Raw genomic sequence first — 21508 nt, 5'->3', positions numbered from 1 at the left:
GGGTGTCTACACTTTCATTTGGGATGAGGGTGGCGCTGTGGTGTAAACCACTGAGCCTTGGGCTTGCCAATAGGAAGGTCAGCAGTTTGAATCCCCACGATGAAGCAGTTCAAAAGCACATAAAAGTGCAAGTAGATAAATAGGTACCGCTCCAGCAGGAAGGTAAACGGCGTTTCCGTGCGCTGCTCTGGTTCACCAGAAGCAGCTTAGTTATGCTGCCCACATGACCCGGAAAAACTGTCTGCGGACAAATGTTAGCTCCCTCGGCCAGTAAAGCGAGATGTGCGCCGCAACCCCAGAGTCGTTCACAACTGGACTTAACTGTCAGGGGTCCTTTACCTTTACCTTTTTACACTTTCATGGGCATAGCTAGGATTTATTTTAGGGGGGCAAGCTTTGTTTTATGGGGGCAGAACCAAGTTTCTTTGCAATGCAATTGGTCAGTTAGTCAAGTATTTTTATTTATTTACTTGATTTAGGGGGGCAGCTGCCCCCCTGGCTATGCCAATGGCACCAGGTATTTGGAGGAGGAGGAGGAAGAAGAAGAAGAAGAATTGTAGAAAGGACCTGCAAATCAGTCTTTTTGTAATGACTCCTCTTATTGAAGTACTTGGAAACAATACCTGGTCTCTGTATCAAGGCATCACCTGGTGCCTTCTTCACTTCATCTGACCTTATGAATGTTAATTACAAGTAGGCAGATTCTGCACTGGACAAAGTTTTTGTCAGAACCAGATTTTTATTCTAATTAATTCTACACCAACTCCCGTATTTGATCCAAAGCTCAGCAAGATTCTGGAATTACTGTTCCAGGCCCTGTAAAGGACTGCTAAGCATCAGTGAAGATGCACAGAGGCTTCTGGCAACTGGTCAATGTTGACATTACCAACACTGAGATGCACTGCTCTGGTGGGCTCTGCACATGTGCAGTGAGAGTGAGGATCATCCTAGGCCATGCAAAGCCTTCCTGAATGTGCGTGGTGCACAGCTCTGCAATCTCACCTCAGTCCTGTACTTCAGGCCTCTTTGCCAACACAACATTGCCACATCAGTAAAGAAGCTTCTTTGTACATATGCAGCACTTAGCATGACATGGATGTCTTTTGATAGAACAGTACTGGATTCTAGTAAGTGCCAGTTTGTTTGTTTTGCCATTACATCATGAATAGAACTGTTGTTTCACTGCCAGCTTCTATCTGGAACAGAATTTGACAGCAACTCGACTGGCATATTTGTCATCACTTTCTCTCATCTCTAGAGCTTGTTTGTTTTGAACGTTTTTTATAATTCTTCATAATAATATTAGATTACAGGGTGTTGTACAACATACAACATATAAGACAAAAGACAAGAAAACAGCAGATAATTCTTCACAACTTCAAAACAAACTACAACATGTGCAAGATTGGTATGTGATCAGGCACTTCAGATATTTGGGTCTCAAGCCATTTAGGGCTTTAAAGGTAAGGAGGAGGAGCTAAGGAACAGAAGAGTGAAAAAATAAATTTTATCACCCTCTATTGAAGATCTTCTCTTTAATCCTGTTCCACAGCTCCCAGGACATATACTGGTGCCCCTTAGTCCTGTCCCTGACATTGTTTCTGTCTTAGCAGAAATATTGTCCTTCTAGATTTTACAAGGTTTTATTTATTGCTTGTAGCTGAGGTTTCATCCTTAATACAGATCTACAGTTTACAGAATTAGCCACTAGAGTGAATTCTAAAACTTAAGAAGTTTTGATGAATTCTAAATTCTAAATATTTAATTAGTTAAAACATTATAACATAGTAGGTATAGTATCTCCTGTAGTTGCACATAAATTAGCCGGTTTTCTTCCAGGAATTCATAGCCACCAGTCATTAGGAATTGTTTTATTTTAAAGAAAAAAACAGAGTAGGCCTAGCTTCATCACCCTTGGATAATTTCGGCATATGCCACCCCCCCCCCGTGCCAGGTGGCCAGGTGGGTAAGTCATAAATTAAAATTTCTCACAGTTTGGTGTCCTTATTTCAACAGCAATAAATAAGCAACATAAGAGTGCCTCTTATTAAGCAATATTATAGTGAGATGACTGTTGCTTATTGCAGAACTCAAAAGCTTCATAGACAGAGTTGCAGAGAAGATTTATGTGTCCCAGCTTACTCCCCCCAATTATGAAACTGAACAGGTTTGTTTCTACCCCAGCTCTTGCCAGCTCTGTTGGTGACCCTTCTGTCCTCCTTGGCTCTGCATGCAGAAACATCTGGATTCTGTCTGTAGGCACCTCAGAGAGACCTTGCTCGGCTAGGTATATCAGTACAGCTCAAACTGAAGATGCGCAGTCTTGTGTTTAAACCAGACTAAATCAACTGTCAGTGAGACACATTTCCCAATGACGCTGATGGACATCCCTTTTTCACATCCCATCTGTGATCAATCTGATTATGGAAAAGTTATTTTTCACCCTTAATGTGGATCTCTTTTCCCTGCTGGGTAGTGCTGTGCATGATTTTTTTGTGAACCAGTCAGTCATGCAATTTAATGTGCACAAATGGCTAACGTGTGTCCCGCCAGAAGTTGCCGGGACTCTTACTACCATCATCTGTGACTCTTGGCTATGCTTTAACAACAGCTGGAAAGTCTCCTTCCAGAGTTCCCTTCCAAAGGGCTTGTCTATTCAGAAGAACAAAGTAATAGGCCTTACTCCCAGGTAAGCATGCAGGATTCCACCCTAAATTACTACAGGCCAGAAAGTGGATGTAAGAAGCTGTTGGGGTAGAAGGCATCTCTCTCAAAGGACAAGAAGATAAAATGTCATTAACAGAGGGTTGGAAATCAGATATGACTGAAATAACTACTATGCATCATCTGCTTGCTTATTTTTAACAATCAGTAGCCTGCTTTGCAATGTAAGAATAACAACCCTTTGCCTTCTCCTCAAAATATCTTCACATTGTGCTCTGGCCACACCCCAACAAGTGAGATCAGTATCATACTCATTTTATAGATAAATAGACTGACCTCAGTCAAATAATGATCTCACTTAGTATAGTCTCCTGCATTTTTAATGGGAGATCTCCTTCCAGCGTACCTGCTTCATCTCAGAATGCTTGCACTCCATCTGAAAATAAAATTGCTGCAATTTTAAAAGAAGTTGCTGGAAATTAGAATTCGTTGTTATATTTAAAATTAAAAACCATACATAGTTAATAATTGAGACCTTAGTTCTTCTCTTATAATGTAAAAGGCTCAAATGTCATCTAAGACATTAGGTCAACTCTGCTGTTTAGGATTTTGATATCAGTTTTCTGACAATAAAACTATCATTATAGGGTTGCCTCGCAGGGTTGCCATATTTTGAAGAGAGAAAAAGAGGACATATTTGCCGGTGCTTGAGGCAGAGGGGAGGGGAGGGGGTGCAGGAGCAGGTACATTCTGCAGCGTCCCTTCAAAATATACAAAAACAAGGACCTGGTCCTTTCTTGCATCATGAAAATCTCACACAGTATGTATATGTTTTGCACTTGGTTGTCTAGTACTGCGTATCCTGCATATAAGGTAGCCCGCTCCTACACCTCCGGACATTTTGGCAAATTCAAAAAATCCATTCGGACAGAAATGTTATCCCTGAAAAAGAGGGTATGTCCTGGAAAAAGAGGACATATGGCAACCCTACCTTAGGGCAATACCTGGCTCAGGTCTTGGACTTATATAAGAGAGTATCTCAATAGAAGCTAGTGGTAGAACATGGCTGCTTGGTACAGGGCCACTCTGGGATATTCTGAATGGGGGGGGGGTGAAGAGGGCAGTAGCATACCTCTCTGCCCATCCCCTACCCCTAAGGGTAATCTAGGTTCGGTGTCTTTGAAAGGCATAGGAAGGAGTTATGCCAGAGTTTGGAGTCAGGGAGTATGACAGAGTGTGGCAGAAAGGCAGGGATGGGGAAGATGGGTTTTAGGGGCTCATCTGGAGAGCAAAGATGGCAAGTGAATTGCTCCAATTCTGTAATAAGCACTTTCTAACTCAGTGCTTGCTCACATGCAGATAAGGGAGTTGATCTGTGCATATAACTAAGTGATCCAATGGACTAAACTGCAGCCCATGCTGTCATTTACCAGAACAGAGGAAACTTGTGCCTCTGTTTTAAAGTAAATGTGAATTGGCTTTTTAGCTTTGGTGGTAATTAGCGTTGGGGTTGTACACGAAGGAGCCAATAAAGATATTGCTGAGAGGGCCAGCGATGTAATGGCAAGGAGGGAGGCCACTCCTTGGCCACAGGCTGCTGCCATCAATAGGAAAATGTAGTTCATTTTAAAAATAAGTTGGCAAGAATGCAATTGCTTATGAGCAGGTTGCTTCTTCCCATCTTGCGCTTGAAACAAGTATGAACTGAATGACTAGAAGGTATGCTAATGCTGCTAACTATAGGTCAATCATCATAGATTTAAAAGTAAAAAGGTCTAGATTCTATTCTTTCCCCTGTCCCAAATGTCTGGTTGACTTTAGGCAACTAATTCCCCCACCTTCCCTTCCACAGAAATAATAATAACCTTGTCCTTTCGAGGGCGAGCGGCTGGGAGTTCACCTGTGCCTGCGGGGGGGAGGGGGGAAACCCGCACAGGGTAGGTGGCTTGGAGCCACCTGGGGTGGGGAGTGGCTCTCTGGCAGCCATGATGCAGTTTATACTGCTCTGCAGCCGGCAAGGGAAATTAAGACTCCAGAAATGGTTTATTACACTGCCTGAAAAAGAGAAGAAAAAGATCACCTGAGAAATTGTGCAGATTATTTTGTCTCGCAACCAGAAAATGAGCAGTTTTGTTGACTGGAAAGACCTCAAGCTTGTTTACAAAAGGTACGCTAGTTTATATTTCTGCTGTGCAGTTGAAGAGCAGGATAACGAACTCTTGACCCTAGAAGTTGTCCATCGTTATGTAGAGCTATTGGACAGATATTTTGGCAATGTGTGTGAACTGGATATTATTTTCAATTTTGAAAAGGCGTACTTTATTCTTGATGAGTTTCTGATGGGAGGGGAAATTCAAGAGACTTCCAAAAAATCTGCAGTGAAAGCTATAGAAGATGCTATGTTACAAGAGACAATGGAAGAATATATGAGCAAGCCTGCCTTCTAACTAGAACCTACATAAACAGAAAACGAGGCTCCATACCAATGGTATATGCAAAAATCTGCCTGCTCCTGGATTTTATTTAACAGTGAACCCCTCCCACCTCAAACCCTCCTGAAGGGGGCTGTCTATGCAATAGTCAAGATGAAGGTCAGCCATAATAGCGCAAACATGTATTCTATTTTACATGAGCATGATAGTAAACTTTCTTGGCTGTCCTGATTGAATGTTTGTTTTTATGGCAATTTTTAGCTACCTGCCTTTCACTTCCAAGGAACGGATACTAGAACACTTGAAGGATATATTTATATGACTTTGGGTCAGTTTTTGACCAATTCAGTGTAATTTTGTAATTAAAAAAATAAATAATAACCTTGTCCTTTCATGCAGCAATTTGAAAGAATGAATCAAGCATAAACACAGGGTGTAGGCCATCATTTCAGAAGCTATTAACTAGGTCTGTAAAACATGACATCACTGTAGCACCCAAAGCACAGACTAAAGCTAAAAGGGGCAGCAGGAGAGAAACAGTACAGTTACATTTAGAGCAGGGTGTTCTGAAGCCATCTTTTCTTATTTTATTATTTTCCTCAGTTCATCAGATATTGGTGTTTTTTATCCTATTCCTGGAATTAATTTTATTTCTTTGGAACTTGGTTGTTTGCTGTTGTTTTAATGTTGCAAAAAGTATTGATGCTTCTCATAAGTGTATTTTGGAATTACCAGAACCATTTGGTTGTTTACATAAACATTCACAATACACAGTTTCATAACTATTACATTCAGTGTCAAGAAACAGAAAATAGGACCAGCAAATCTAGAAATATGAAGAAAGAATCCCCAAAGCAGTTTGTAAAAGTCTAGGCATCTGAGTATCAGGAGAGAGAAGGTAAACCTTCCTTAGGTGGGTATGTCCCCAGGTAAACTGCAACGTTAGAGAAGCAGCATAAAACAACTAGTAGGATTAAAACTTCATCTAAAACATCCTGGAAAATAAAAAAGATTTGTGCCTCACACCAAAATAAAGCAGGGCACCAGCAAACCTCTTTGGGCTCTCTGGGCTCAGTGTTCAACAATGCTCTATGTACTTCTGAATGCATGTGCCCAATTGTTAGGCAGAGGCAGCATAAAATATTGTGCCAGTTTTGAAACTACTTTATTGGCTACCAGATCTGAGTTTCTCCTTTACCCTTATAATACACCCCCCCCCCAGCTTTATAATCAGTCAGGTACAATTTCTTTATTTCAGTATTAGATTGCCATCAACTAAGATCAGAGCTATTTTGTGGTGGCCCTGCCTTCCCCGGGGTAGGTAGGTAATTTTACATCCTCCTTCTGTTTTCAGAGACAGGTAAAAAACTATGTGTGTTCTTTCATGCTTTAAGGGAGCTAAGATCTTAGATTGCTGAATTTTTAAGATTCCGTTTTAGTTTCTACAACTCTTTCAATAATGTGCTTTATTATATTAAAATGTTACATGCAAACCATTTTGAAAACACTTTTGATGATAGACGGTATTTAGAAACTCAGGAACAAATTCAAAATTGTGTGGTGTTGAATGTTCCATATCATTGTGCCCAGTGGAGCCACCCCTTCCACCCCCCTGTTTTGTTATGGAGGATTCCACCCTCATCCAATTTTTGAAGCACAAGGGCAATAGGAAGGTGAGGATGGAAAAGCACCGTTGCATAAGCGGAAGTCTCTGTGCACTGCTTTCACTGATGGGCCTCATTAGATGAATCCTGTTGTAAATAATTACAACCTGCTTAAAAAGGTGGAGTCTGGGAATTCTGTTGCCAAGATTAAGTATATACTGCATGTTTGAGACTAACTTCAGTATTTGGTAACAAAGAATACCTTTTTGTTATGCCAGTGATGCCATGGACCCCCTGGGTGGGCTACACGTACCACCAGTTGGGAACCACTGTTCCCAATACAACATGGCAGGTGGCTTTCCAGCTGTTGCAACTGACCAATAGGCTCATGGGTGAGAAGGATAAAACAGACATCCACACTAGAAGAGCTAAGAGAAGTGTCCTCCAGTAGTTTTCCAAGAGTTACAACAACCCAGAAAGCTAAGCCAGTATTATTATTCTTAATTGCAGATGGAGTTGGACTGAATATGAGAAAGAGGCTTGACTAAATCTACTTAATGAGCTCATAGCAAAGGTGAGATGGGCCTTCAAGATTTCCTGGTTCACTGCTGTGTACTTGCTCATTAATGCTACAGAAGCTTTAAGGATTGGAATACTACTAGCACAAGACATGGGCAGCAAACAACGTTGGATGCATGGACGTAGCCAGGGGGGCAGCTGCCCCCCTAGATCAAGTAAAACAACAGAAATACTTAACTGACCAATCACATCAGTTCTGGCCCCCCTAACAAATGTCCTGCCCCCCCAAACAAATCTCCTGGCTACACCCATGGTTGGATGGTTTAATACTCTCTCTTTACCTATGGGTTCCAGGGATAGGGTACTTTGGTTTTTCCAATCTCAGGTCAGTACTCAGTAGAGACAGGCAGATTTATAAGCAGTTGTTGTTGTTTAGGCTTAAGAGAGGGCCAGCCCATGGGACTAAACCATACTAGGCAAGTATGAGAGGCCTGTTCTATTAAAAGCCCCTAAAAAGGATTCAGTATGCAATACCGCAACAGAGCATGCTTTTGTGAAGTTTTGTGGCGCAGTACAGCTTCAAAACAGGCAGCATTTCTCATGGCTCACTTCTGGGATACACACCCAGGATCTGAATTATCAACTCTATCCTTATGCAGGACTTGGTACTAGAACTTGAGAGTAGAGAAGCATTTTGAGAATCAGGGAAGGTATCTAAGCAAGTGCTGAGACAGGCTTGTGCTGTGCTGTGCTGGTGGCTTCTTCATGTTTGGAGAAGAGAGGTCAGTGCTAGATAAACAGTAACGCTGTTCCAGTAGCCCTAGTCCTCCCATAACACTGTCACTGGGGAGGGAAGAAAAACTCTGAACAGCTGCAGCTTTATGCTTTTGAACCTAGCTATACAAGAGAGGGTCAGTGGGTCACTGTTGTCAGTGCCCCTGGGAAGGAGGAATCTTCTCCTGGAGAGTCTTTTAAAAACGTTAACTAAATTAGTGTGACTGCATTGCTAACTGCTTGAAAGATCCAGATGGCTAAGGTCATCAGCTTCCTTGCAGGCAGACACACTGAAGCTGTTTGCATTCCCATACTCAGTAACATAATGAATCCTGCTATGTCCCAGGAAGGGGGGTGGCGGGAATGCATGCTGGTTGGTACCTGTGAAAAACCAACAGTGGTGGGCCCTGTGTGGGGGTGGATTGTTACCAGCTCTGTTGCTTCAGCTTTGTTTTTCTTCACAAACTGGTTTTATAGCACAGGCTACAATCCTAAACACATCTCAGTGACAACCAGCTTCACTGGAAGTGGTAACCTTATTGCATTTAACGTCTAAGGCTGCAATCCTAACCCCACTTGGCAGGGAGTAGGCCTCACTGAATTAACCAGGACTGACTTTTGTGTAGACATGGTCAGAAATGCACTGTAAAGCATTCCTTTTACATTGCAATTCTATGTATGCTTCCACTTAAAGTCTCACATGACCATCCTATACATCTATACTTAGAAGCAAGGCCTGTTGATTTCAATAGTGCTTATTCACAGGTTTGTGGATATAGGATTGCAGCCCTAGGCCCTCTTTCAACATGGCAGTTTGCCTCCAAAGAGTAACCTTTGAAAAGGTTCCCATTCACTCAATTTGTTAAAGCATAACTTTTTAAAGAAATCCCAGTATATAAGTAGGACAAACCAATAGACGTCTAGGGGTCTTATGATTCCCTTGCAATATATATTTGTTTAGGCATGCATGGGATCACTCCGCAAAAGAAATGTGTGACCTGAAAATGGTATTCTATGTAACTTCATCGGCTCTGGGATCAAACCTCAGGGTTTTCTCATAGTAGAGACTACCATGAAATAGTCCTTGTGTTTTCAACGTGAGCATGTAAAACAAAAAAAGTTATTCATGCAACGCCATCCATTTAAATGGTGCTCTACAGAGCTTTCGCAATGAAAGCATCTCTGCAGTCGGGATTGTCTTAAAGAAAATACCTGTGAGTTTTTTCTTACCTGGCTGCCTTTTGCTTCCCATATTTCATAAAATGGAATCATAGTGTTGGAAGGGACCCCCGGGGGTCATCTAGTTTGCTGCATGGTGAGTGCAAGCTGCAATGTGCATTGTAACACCCAGGGTCAACATTATCACTTCTGACAACAGGCTGTAGCAGCCATGGGACTTTTGCCAGTAGGAGAATGTCAGTGTCAACATGCTACACAGCTTTTGACAATCACCCATTGATACGAGCCTTGTCCAGAAAGAGAAACTTCCTTGTGAGAATATCTTCTGTGTGTGGTGAGCCAGGAGTCCACCATACAATGTAACTTATCTGCTTCCCCCCCCCCCCTTCTTTCTTTTTTCTGCTGCTGCTGGGGCCTGGGTGAGGAAAAAACTGCAGTCAGTTGCCCACAGTTTCTCAAAGCTTAAACAAATCATGCAGTAAATTCCCAAGTTCAAGACATATGTTTAGGGACATTTTAAATAAATACATACATAAAACTTTCCATTTATAACTTTTCAGTAAGATAATGTCGACATTTAATTGTCCAGATGAATAAACTTATACATAGTGCCTTACTTTTCAAGAAGAGAAAAACCCTTTAAAAACCCAGAAAGGGGAGTGAAATAGGATAAATTCCAGTTAAGATATGAATTGGCAGGAATACTAAAAGCAATTTTAAAATGGAAAATGTTCTGATGTATCCAAAATAATTTGAAATCCATACTTAAAATCCTATTCTTTACCCCTTAGTCCTTCAATGAGTGGGTAAATATGAACAAAAGGACCCATTTACTGATAACATTGTGCAACTGCAGGTGATGAGCACCTGGGGCTCGTGTGTGTGTGTGTGTGTGTGTGTGTGTGTGTGTGTGTGTGTGTTTACAAGTGCTGATCAAACACTTCTCTGCTAAGATCAATGAGAGCTGCAGTTTCTTCCTGTCTCTGGAAAGTATCTGTGGTGCTCCAGTTACACTTAAGTAGCAGTAAGAAGGAGCCTACCTTTCCTTAGAAGATTTGTTTACTCAATTATCAGGCCAAAGGGATGAGAAAGAAGGGTGTGGAGCTGAGGTGGTCCATCACCAGGTCACCAGGGTCATGGAATAAACCAGAAGGCATAGCTAGGGTGCAACAAAGTTAAAAATTCAGAAGCAGCTTTGTGGCTGTAGATGTCAGATCAAGTAACCACGTGGAGGGTTGTTTAGGCAAACTTACTTTCACAAGGCAGCAAAACTTAATTTAAACCAGGACTCAAATATGTATTGAATCCCAGGTACCAGCATTTAAATGTTTAGGTAATGTTTTGGAGGACAGGCACTTTGTGTGCAAGATAATTAAATTAGCTATAGATCAGCTGAATAACAGAGCCACCAATGCATATTTTGTGTACTCAATAAGCATTATAAACAAATATAATTCTTAACAACTGGGAAGTGAAGTTCATTGTAGGACAGAATCAACCACCAGTTTCGCCACCTGGCCATCAGCCATTCACATACTTACTATACGTTTCTCCTTTGCATTTAATCTGCATGAAATTAACTCCAGAGAATCTTTGGGTTAGGCTGATCCTTGGAAGACAGAAGCAGGCAGAGTTCTGTAGCAACTTTCAGTGTGGCCTTCAGTACTTCAGCAAATCAGAAATGAGACCTGCCCAAGTGGAGGAAGCTGTTACGGATTGGGTCTGTTCTGGACTCCTCTGCCTTAGCACTATGTATGAACCTGGACTAAACAGCTGCACGTCAGAGATCCAGGATCTTTAACCTGGATTTGTTCTTGGTCTACTGCTTATGGTTTGTAAAGCTCATGGATAGTTTGAAATGAGTCTGGTTGATTCAGGTTCAGACACAATGCTAAGCAAGCCAAGCAGCTCTACTTCCTAGTGTTCTGGACCATTTTTTGGTCGCACTGGTGGTGTGGATGTGGGCCAATAAACTGAGCTTGAACCCTGGGAAGACGACAGAGCTGTGAATTGGTGGATCTTATGCCTGGGAGTTTGGCCAGTTGCCTGTTCTGGATTGGGTTGCACTCCCTCTGAACGAACAGGTTTGGATTTTGGGGATGTTGCTGGATCTGACGTTGCCTCTAGTGGCTCAACTACCCTCAGTGGCTAGGAGTTCTTTTTATCAGCTATGGCTGGTACACCAACTACGGTAATTCTTGGACAAGGCTAGAATGACCATAATGATTCATTCATTGGTAAGCTCAATTGTTGCAGTATGTTGTATGTGGGGCTATCTTTGGGCCTGGTCTGCATGTTTTAGTTGTTGTAAAATGCTGCAGCTAGACTGTTAACAGGAACAGGGTATCACCACCACATAACTCCGGTGCTTGAAATCTTGCACTGGCCGCCCATATGCTACAAGGCTAGATTGCAGGTTCTTGTATTAGCATCTTGGGACCAGGATATGTGAGGAACTGCCTGATCCCTTATATCCCTGCTCAGTCACTGAGGTCTTTGGAGTCACTTGTTTTGGTTCCCCATGACTTGGATGCATGACTCATATCCACAAGGAGCTTTGCATTCAGTATTGTGGGCATTCAAATTTGTGGAACATCCAGTAGAGGCTGAACTTCTGGTGCTAACCAAATACAGTGGTACCTCGGGTTAAGTACTTAATTCATTCCGGAGGCCCGTACTTAACCTGAAACTGTTCTTAACCTGAAGCACCACTTTAGCTAATGGGGCCTCCTGCTGCGCCACTGGAGCACAATTTCTGTTCTCATCCTGAAGCAAAGTTCTTAACCTGAAGCACTATTTCTGGGTTAGCGGAGTCTGTAAGCTGAAGCGTATGTAACCCGAGGTACCAGTGGTACTGAGAGCCAGTGTGGTGTAGTGGTTAAGAGCGGTAGTCTTGTAATCTGGGGAACCGGGTTCGCGTCTCCTCTCCTCCACATGCAGCTGCTGGGTGACCTTGGGCCAGTCACACTTCTTTGAAGTCTCTCAGCCCTACTCACCTCACAGAGTGTTTGTTGTGGGGGAGGAAGGGAAAGGAGAATGTTAGCCGCTTTGAGACTCCTTAAAGGGAGTGAAAGGCGGGATATCAAATCCAAACTCTTCTTCTACCACTGTACCGGTACTTTTGTTTTTATTCCAGCAGGCTTCTTACTTTAATTCTGATTTAACTCATCTTTAGTCTTACTCCATTAGGTCTTCTGTACACCACTTAGTGGTGAATGATTAAGCGGTATGCAAATTGTACAAACAAATACAGTAGGCCAAAACTGCCTTCCAAAGCCTTTTTAAAAGGCCTGACAACACTCCAGCTTTGCTAGCAACAGTAGAATCTGCAGCAGGTAACATTGTGGCACTGGCCTAGGTAGGAAGCTTTAAGCCAGTCCTAGCTGAGCACTGCAATGGGGAGGAAAATTCCACCTTCTCTGTTTTTCTGATCAAACATCTGAAGGGCAGACAGAGTGAAATTTTCCTCCTCCACATGATGCTGGGTTGGACAGAGAGGTTTAAACCCATTCAAGTTCAGTTCTGTAATGAGAATGAAAAAGGGCTCCGTGTTCTCTGCAGATCAATCCGAATGCATTTCTAGACTGTATTCTCTTTCAAGAAGGATGGTGTATTTTAGGGTGATGCATACGTTACTTAAAAAAAACTAGCAAAGAAAAAATTAATTAAAAGAACAATTAAGGTAGCTGAGTGACATTGTATACACATTTTGCAACGTAAGCATTTAAAACAAGGAAAGACGCTCCCTAAAGCATAATATAAGCCTGACAGTGCCCACACAGCAAATATATTTATTTTAATTAGTGCAAATGGCATATTGCATTTGTGTGACATGCAATCCCAGAAAAAGTGGCCTAACCAGTCATCTGTCATCTGAGAAACAAAGCACAGAATTGTTTTTCTAAAACCACCTATTAATTAGTTTCTACCACCTCCTTCATTGTATTACCAGAATGTCTGTGAAAAACTCTCTCATAGCTAGTTATCTATTTATTTATCTGATATATTTGTATCCTGCCCTTTCATAAAGTTGCTAAGACTATTTCCTAGAATGTCATGAATTCTCCTGGAACTTCCCTTTCTGTATTGATCGGTGCAGGAAATTAGTGTACTGCCAGCCTACTTTCACCCAATGTACCAATAGGGCTCCATCAAATATATGATCTGTCTAGAGGATAAATGGAGCAATTCTCAACCTTTCATAGCCTTTTACCTATTTAATGGCCGTTCCTCCCAGATACTCTAAGCCTTGAAACATGTAGATCTGAACCTGTGTGTGTAGTCGTAGTAGTAGTATGTGTATCTGAACCGCCCTGATATCTTATGATGAAGGGCGATATATAAACAAAACAAACAAACAAATAGTAGGAACACACAGCAAAGAATGGCTAGAAAAAACATCTGTCCTTTTTTTGCCTTATAGCACTTATGCGTTGAAACTGGCAGACCACACTCAGTCTTCCAAAGGATCAAGAAGAGGACAGTCGTCCACTTGCTATGACAGGGAAGCTATTTTAGTCCTTCGCCATAGTGGGAAGGATCCTGCTTTTTCTTTTTTTTTTTTTATAATAATTTTTATTACATTTTTTGCAGAAATAACAAAGAGATAAAAAGAAAAAAAGACAAGAAAAAAAAGGAAAAAGAAAAACACGACCATTTCGATAACTCATTTCAAATTTCCATTGGACTTCCCCCATCCCTCGCAGAATGCATTTCTTGACAATAAATTTATCAGCAAATTATATCCTTATTTCGTGTGTTTCTTTCTATTTTCAATTACAATTTAAGTTTAAATCTCTTGATCAACATATACTCTAAGCAATATACCATAGTATCGTTTTTACCCATTTAAACCTTGGTTCTTTCGTAAATCTTATCAAATTTCATAAATAATTAAGTTTTGTTACTGGGGCTAGATTCCCAATCACACGACATCTTATGTTTCGTATAACTTATAATACTTTTGCAAATAGTCTTTAAATTTTTTCCAGTCCTCCTCCATTGCTTCTTCTCCCAAGTCTCGGATCCTTGCAGTCATCTCGGCTAATTCCATGTAGTTCATCAGTTGCGTGTGCCAGTCCTCCAGTGTGGGCAAATCTTGGGTCTTCCAATGCTTAGCGATAAGAATTCTTGCTGCTGTTGTAGCGTACATAAAAAAGGTTCTATCCTTTTTAGACACCTTCTGGCCGACAATGCCCAGAAGGAAGGCCTCTGGTTTCTTGGGAAAAGTGTACTTAAACACCTTTTTTAACTCATTATAGATCATTTCCCAGAAGGCCTTCAGTCTTGGGCAGGTCCACCAGAGGTGAAAGAATGTTCCCTCAGCTTCCTTGCATTTCCAACATTTGTTATCGGACAGATGGTAAATCTTAGCTAACTTAACCGGGGTCATGTACCACCTGTATACCATTTTCATAATGTTTTCTTTCAAAGCATTACATGCAGTAAACTTCATACCGGTGGTCCATAACCTTTCCCAGTCATCAGACATAATATTATAACCAATGTCCTGAGCCCATTTTATCATTGCTGATTTAACTGTCTCATCTTGAGTGTTCCATTTAAGCAGCAAGTTATACATTCTGGATAATAACTTGGTCTTTGGTTCAAGCAACTCTGTCTCAAGTTTCGATTTTTCCACCTGGAAACCTGTTTTTTTGTCTAACTTAAAAACCTCATTAATTTGGGCATAATGCAGCCAATTTTGCACCTTATCCTTTAGTTTTTCAAAGCTCTGCAATCTCCAGTTACCTTCAATATTTTCTATTATTTCCCAATATTTCGGCCAATAAGCCTCCATATTGGTTGTTTTCCGAGCTTTGGCCTCTATTGGTGAGATCCACCTCGGAGTTTTACTTTCCAATAAGTCTTTGTATTTTTTCCAGACCATATATATTGCTTTTCTGACAATATGGTTTTTAAACATTCCATATGATTTACCCTTGTCATACCACAAATACGCATGCCAACCTGACGAATTGTTAAAGCCTTCCAGATCTAGGACATCAGTGTTTTCTAATAGAATCCAATCTTTCATCCAGCAGAAGGCTGCCGCTTCATAGTATAACCTTAGGTCCGGCAGGGCAAACCCCCCTCTCTCTTTTGCATCAGTTAATATCTTAAACTTTATTCGGGGCTTTTTGCCCTGCCAGACAAACCTAGAAATGTCCTTCTGCCACTTTCCAAAACATTCCACTCTGTCCACAATCTGCAAGGCTTGAAACAGAAACAACATCTTTGGCAAAACGTTCATCTTTATAGCTGCAATTCGGCCTAACAAGGATAATTTCAGTCTTGACCAAATTTCTAAATCTTTTTTAACTTCTAACCAACATTTCTCATAATTATCTTTAAATAGATTCAAATTCTTAGAAGACAGATTGACCCCCAGGTATTTCACTTTCTTAACAATATTTAGTTCTGTCTCTTTCTGAAACCCTTCTGTTTCCATGGCCGTCAAGTTTTTCCCTAAGACTTTAGTTTTTTGCTTGTTCAACTTAAAACCCGCCACCCAACCAAATTTCTGGATCAGTTCTAAAACTCTTTTTGTACTGGCTTCTGGCTCCTGTAGTGTTAAAACCAGGTCATCTGCAAATGCTTTCAGTTTATATTGTTTCGCTCCGACCCGTATTCCTTGTACCTGCCGATCCTCCCTTATCATGTTCAGCAAAACCTCCAGGACTGAAATAAACAATAAAGGGGATAGGGGGCACCCCTGTCGTGTTCCTTTTTCAATATGAAGTTCTTCTGTCACCACATTGTTCACTATCAACTTAGCTTTTTGTTCTGAATAGATTGCTTCTATTCCATTCTCAAACCCCCTTCCCACTCCCATCCCTTCCAAATTTTTCTTCATAAATTTCCAGGAAATGTTGTCAAAGGCCTTCTCCGCATCTATAAAGATCAATACTGCTTTGGTGTTAATATTTGTTTGTAAAAGTTCCAAGATATCAATAATGTTCCTGGTATTGTCAAACAAATGTCTACCTGGGAGAAAGACTGCTTTTTCTTGAAGCTTGTTCTTACTGCCTCCCTACCTGCTTCTTTCTTTAGCTTGTATGATTTAGATTTCAGAATACATGTACCTGAATCTAAGGACCAGCCCAAAATCTTTTGAGACAGGGGCTCAGCTTCTTTAAAACCCTAATCTTTAAAGGCTTTAGCAAATGACTGGAGTTTAGAAAACATCAAGTAGACACATTTCATTCCTGGCAGTTCTCTAAACAGAGATTATTTTTTCAAGCCCCCATGTTGATTGCTGCCAAGAAAGGCGACAGTTTTATGGCACCACCTTATCGTCAGCGAAACACAGGCTTTTAATTATTTTTATGAAGCAGGTTTATCTTGCTGCATTCAACAAAAACTCCCTGTTGGCTTTTCCTTTTGATTATAATCCAAATCAATGTGCAGCAGGGATTTCCCCTTGGGGAAAAAAAAATCTACAACCTAGAATCATATAAACCAGAATGATTTAATCATTCTGACATTTTGACATTCTCTTGTTCAAGTGGCTATTCCAAACAATTTTGGTAAAACAGGCTTGCTCTTTCCCTCCATGGAAATAAACAATGTGGTCTAAAGAACCCAAAGAGACCCTGCCCCTGAGCTGGTCACTGCCTCATACACATGCACCTATTATTTGTAGTGTAAGCATTGTAGTTGTAAAGGTAAATGTAAAGGGACCCCTGACAGTTAGGTCTAGTTGCAGACGACTCTGGGGTTGCGGCGCTCATCTCGCTTTACTTGCCGAGGAAGCTGGCGTACAGCTTCTGTGTCATGTGGCCAGCATGACTAAGCCACTTCTGGCAAACCAGAGCAGCGCACGGAAACGCCGTTTACCTTCCCGCTAATGCGGTACCTATTTATCTACTTGCACTTTGATGTGCTTTCGAACTGTTAGGATGGCAGGAACAGGGACTGAGCAAACAGAAGCTCACCCCGTTGCGGGGATTCGAACTGCTGACCTTCTGATCGGCAAGCCCTAGGCTCTGTGGTTTAACCTACAGTGCCATCCGCGTCCCTATTGTAAAAGCTGGCAAATAAGTAACAGTAGCGCAAATGAAGAACAGTATTTCTGAACTGTATTAGAGGAAGATGGTAAGTCTTGGAATTCTGCATGCAAATACCTGTTCTGTTCGCAAAGCCCAAATTTAGGGATAATGAAGAAGAGGAAGTGGGTTGCATCAAGCAGACATTTACAAGTTACACTTTGATACAGGAGATCCATGATCAAGATATCCCACAGCTTTTTCTTTTTTACAGATCAAAGCAAGTCTATAGGGTGGGGGAGGTGTTGATTGAGATAAAGATTTTCTCCATATCAGGGAAATAACATTTGTACAAGATGCTTAAAGCCAATAGCAAAACCACAATCTTCTATAAGCTATTTTTAATCAACCCTCCCAAAAGCTGCTCTGTCTCCCATGGGGGAAAACATGCAAACACCATTCAAGTACCTGTATGTTTTTCTTCCCATATAGGACAAATAACAGCTTTGGGAGGGGAATTTGGTTTAGGAAAACAGCACAGGGTTAAACATTATCACCTAATCCAATTCTCCTCATTCCCTCTACTTTAAAAAATTAAAAAGCAGGGAATTCTGATATTCTTCACCACACCTGGTTTGGTTCAAGGACTTCTGCTCTGAAAGCGGACTTTTCTCTAATGGTAGGGAATCCTATCATTGCTTATGACACCTAATTGCTTATGACATCCAAATAATACTCGCATAAGTAACTGCTTGATTCTTTGAATAGGCCACTCAGATGGAGCCACTGAGTCACTTCCTTGTTTTGCTACTAGCTTAGATAGAAACTGGATCAAACTCAGGAAGTGTACTTTTGACTCAGGTGAAAATAAAGGTGTCAGCTGCTGACTGCCAGCAGCTCAGGTGGCATATCAGGTTGTTTTCTTGCAGATGCTGGTAGAATTACAGCAAAGCACTCTCTGTGTGTCAGCTCACATCAACTCCAATTACAGTGTCATTCTGTTGCCAATGGAATACTTAGCCTTAGTTGTGTGTGCAACTTAACATTTATCATTGTTTTAGAGGTGCTTTGTTTAAAGGGAACTTAGGGTTGTAATCTCTTTTTATGGACACAGGAGACTCTATGCCTTAAACTGTGGCATGAGAGGCAAAAACCAACAAGGGATAGTTTTCCCTTCTTTGCACCTATTTCCATGCTGGGAAAATCTGCCTTTACCTGCTTATTTATTCCTGCTTGCAGCTAAAGGTACAGAGTATAATAGCATAAGAAAAGCCTACTGGCTCAGGCCAATGGCCAATCGAGTCCAGCATCCTGTTCTCAATGTGGTCCACCAAACACCTATGGGAAGCTCCCAAGAAGGACCCAAGCACTTTCTCCTGAGGTCTGCAACTGGTGTTACTGCCTCTGATTGTGGAAACAGAGCATAGGCATCTTGGCTAGTAGCTCTTAATAGGCTAATCCTCCATGAATTTGCCTAAACCTCTTTTAAAGCCATCTTAATTGCTGGCCATCAGTGCCTCCTGGGGTAGTGAGTTCCATAGTTTAACTATGTGCTGCATGAAAAAGTACTTTCTCTTATCTGTCCTGAATTTTTCTGAATCTTCCAGCATTCAGCCTCATTGGATGTGCATGAGTTCCAGTGTGATGAGAGAGGGAGAAAAACTTTTCTCTATTTAATTTTCCCATGCCATGCATCATTTTATGAACGTCTATCATGTTACGTCTTATTCGACTTTTCTCAGAAATTAAAAGTCCCCAGGGCAGGAAATGAGATGTCAAACCATGTCAGTATTCAAATATGGGCCAAAATGTTCTTAATGTTCTTAACTGGAACAACTGTGTATCATCTGAACAATTTCAGACCTATTGTATATACCGTACTTTTCCCTGGGGACTTCTCAGAGCAATCACTTTGTAACTTACAGAGCAATTTGAATTTTCTGCTGCTTCTGAGGCTCTGCAGAGCAACAGAGCTAGTGTCCCATGCACAGCCTGGCCACTCAGTGGTGAAAAGGGTGGGAGGGAAGACAGATTGGACCCAATCCCTGTGTCAGCTCCAGGCCGGGGTTGGTTCCTACATTAGCCAGCACCAGTTGTGGCAACAACTTAGTACTAGCAGATCTCAGGGCTACCCAGGCTCACCCTCGGACCATGCTATTTTGGGGCTCCTTCTTTGCAGGAATATTGCTAGTGCAATTTCCACCTGCCTTCCTGTTTGAAGACTGAAAGGAATGGGAGATCTGCACCAGTGGAAATGGAGCTGAGCTGACAGAAGTGAGCGGAAGGATGCCTCTGCTCAATCCAAGCACCCCACAGTCAGTGTAAGGGAGTTTGGATTGCAGCTTTAATCTCTCATGGTACTGAAGGATCTGTACTATTGGTTTGTTTTTTCCTTGTGAGGCTTTTAAAAAGCTGTTAGTGATATTAAACAAAACTGAAAGCCAGCAATATCTGTGCCATAAATAGAACAAGCAGGACCTCGCTCCAAAGGGGGGAAAATGATGATATTTTACTTTAAAATGCTAGTGGAGTGAAAGACCAATGGGAACACGACATAGGGTATGAAATAAACCCAACCCAATGGTCGAAACTGTGCACTAACCCACCCATTAAACCCTTCTCAGGCAAGAGGAGGGAATTCACTTTGAAACTTATCTACAGATAGTACCTAACACCACTGGCAGAAGAACGGGGGGCTGGGGGAGCGCACTGCCCCCGGCACCATCGGGGAGGGGGGTATCATCACAGCTGCTCCCTGGACACGCACCGTGCACCCCCACCACGCTGGGCGCCACGCCCTCGCATGCGGCATGCCATGCCCCCAGGACGCACGCCACAGCCCCACGTGCAGCATACCACGCCCCAGGAGTGCTATGCCACATCCTCACCTGGTCTCCGCCCCTCATGCTGTAGCATGCCACTTTGACACTGCCTAACACCACATAAGGTGGCAGTGATGCACCCAGGAACTTCACCTAGGTTCTGGAGAGGCTGCACCACCATGAGAACACACCTCCACATGTGGTGGGAATGCCCTAAAATTCAATCCTTTTGGGTATCAGTCTTACAAGAAATCTGCAAAACAACAAAACAAGTAATAGAAGCAACTCTAGAATAGTCCATACTAAATATTTCCCAAGGCAATAATGCACACTTACATGACAGATAACTCATACGTCACATGCTCTCAGCAGCTAGGAGTGTCATAACTAGACACTGCAGGGAACTATCAGGAGTGTCCATGGATCACTGGTACCAAAGTGTATGGAAAACCACCCTACTAGAAAAGCTAACAAACTGAAACTATCACAAAGACAAATAAAGGAAGGTGCTTTCACCCCAGCATGGCTCCCTTTTATTACATACACAGGCCAACAAGACAGTGACTGATCCTCCCCGACATCATGTGAATCAATATGGCTAAATCAACCCAGCAACGCCTCCATGTCACACACATCAACAAAACACACTGCAACCAATCAACTGCAACCAACCACACCCTGGCTCCTGTGATCTCTTACTCTGCCAGCAAAAATAAGACACCTATCCACGTGATGCTGACAAAAAAATGTGCCACTCATATACTATGTAAAGAATGAAAGCTTAATGTCTCCCTCACCTACCTCGCTCTTTCCCCTTCCCCCCTCCACCTCTCTTTCCCCTTTCACAAAAAGTGTTTCAAATTGACTGTAATTTATTTGTATGAAGGATTCTTCAATTTGAAAACAGACACTGACTGTACTTTAATTGCTTTAGAAAATATAATAATAATAATCTAGTGGAGTGGATCTATATTCACTGTCCAGTGCTTGGGGCTGCTAATGTGAAGATAGCACTTGTTTAACATAATGGGAAGAAAACTAAGGCTACAGTACTATGCTCAACTTGTGCATATCTTTCAATAAATGCTTTCATGGATGAATTTTTAATTGTATTTTAACTGCAATTTGTCACATGTGTATAAAAAATCCTGTACTGTGAGACTGCACACCTAAGTACACTTAGTATGCAAAATATAATATTGACCTCAGATTTACTTCCAAGTAAGCAAGTACTAGATTGGATTACACTAGATTTCACAATCTGGTGCTCTACAGATGTTTTGGTAACAACTTACAGAAGCCTCCGTAGTGATTTGGGGTGGAAATTTTTAGAGTGCTGAATTTTCCTGTGGAATTTTTCCCATTTCATACATTCATTAGTAACAATGGACAGACACAAACTGCAAATACATTAGGCAAGTTTGGCAGTTTCCACGTTTTTAACCTTGTCTGCTAAATACAAGTAACTTAAACATGCTAGATTAGATCACTTCCTGTGGTTTCTGATATCAGATTTTTTTCTGATG

At 41.6% G+C, this 21508-nt stretch overlaps 1 protein-coding gene and 1 pseudogene across 11 annotated transcripts in view; both read left to right on the top strand.

Annotated features, from left to right (window-relative positions):
• Positions 1-21508, top strand: part of RASSF7 (Ras association domain family member 7) — a 92931-nt gene that overhangs the window by 18838 nt on the left and 52585 nt on the right. For 5 of the 10 annotated variants that reach the window (XM_082192398.1, XM_082192399.1, XM_082192400.1 and 2 more), the window contains 2 exons: positions 7211-7274; positions 7879-8001. The exons of 2 other annotated variants lie outside the window; for them this stretch is intronic. The gene's annotated coding sequence lies outside the window, so the exon portion shown is untranslated. Of the gene's footprint in view, positions 1-7210; positions 7275-7297; positions 7435-7878; positions 8002-21508 lie in introns of those variants that run through there. 3 more of the 10 variants (XM_082192401.1, XM_082192406.1, XM_082192407.1) reach the window with 2 other exon arrangements.
• On the top strand, positions 4623-5128 carry LOC309528159 (AP-1 complex subunit sigma-3 pseudogene; annotated as a pseudogene). The gene has a single exon. The product of its transcript is annotated as an AP-1 complex subunit sigma-3 pseudogene (transcript).

The sequence above is a fragment of the Podarcis vaucheri genome (assembly GCF_965113315.1).
Source record: "Podarcis vaucheri genome assembly, chromosome: 1".
NCBI lineage: Eukaryota > Metazoa > Chordata > Lepidosauria > Squamata > Lacertidae > Podarcis > Podarcis vaucheri.
This window is presented reverse-complemented; position numbering and strand designations above follow the sequence as displayed.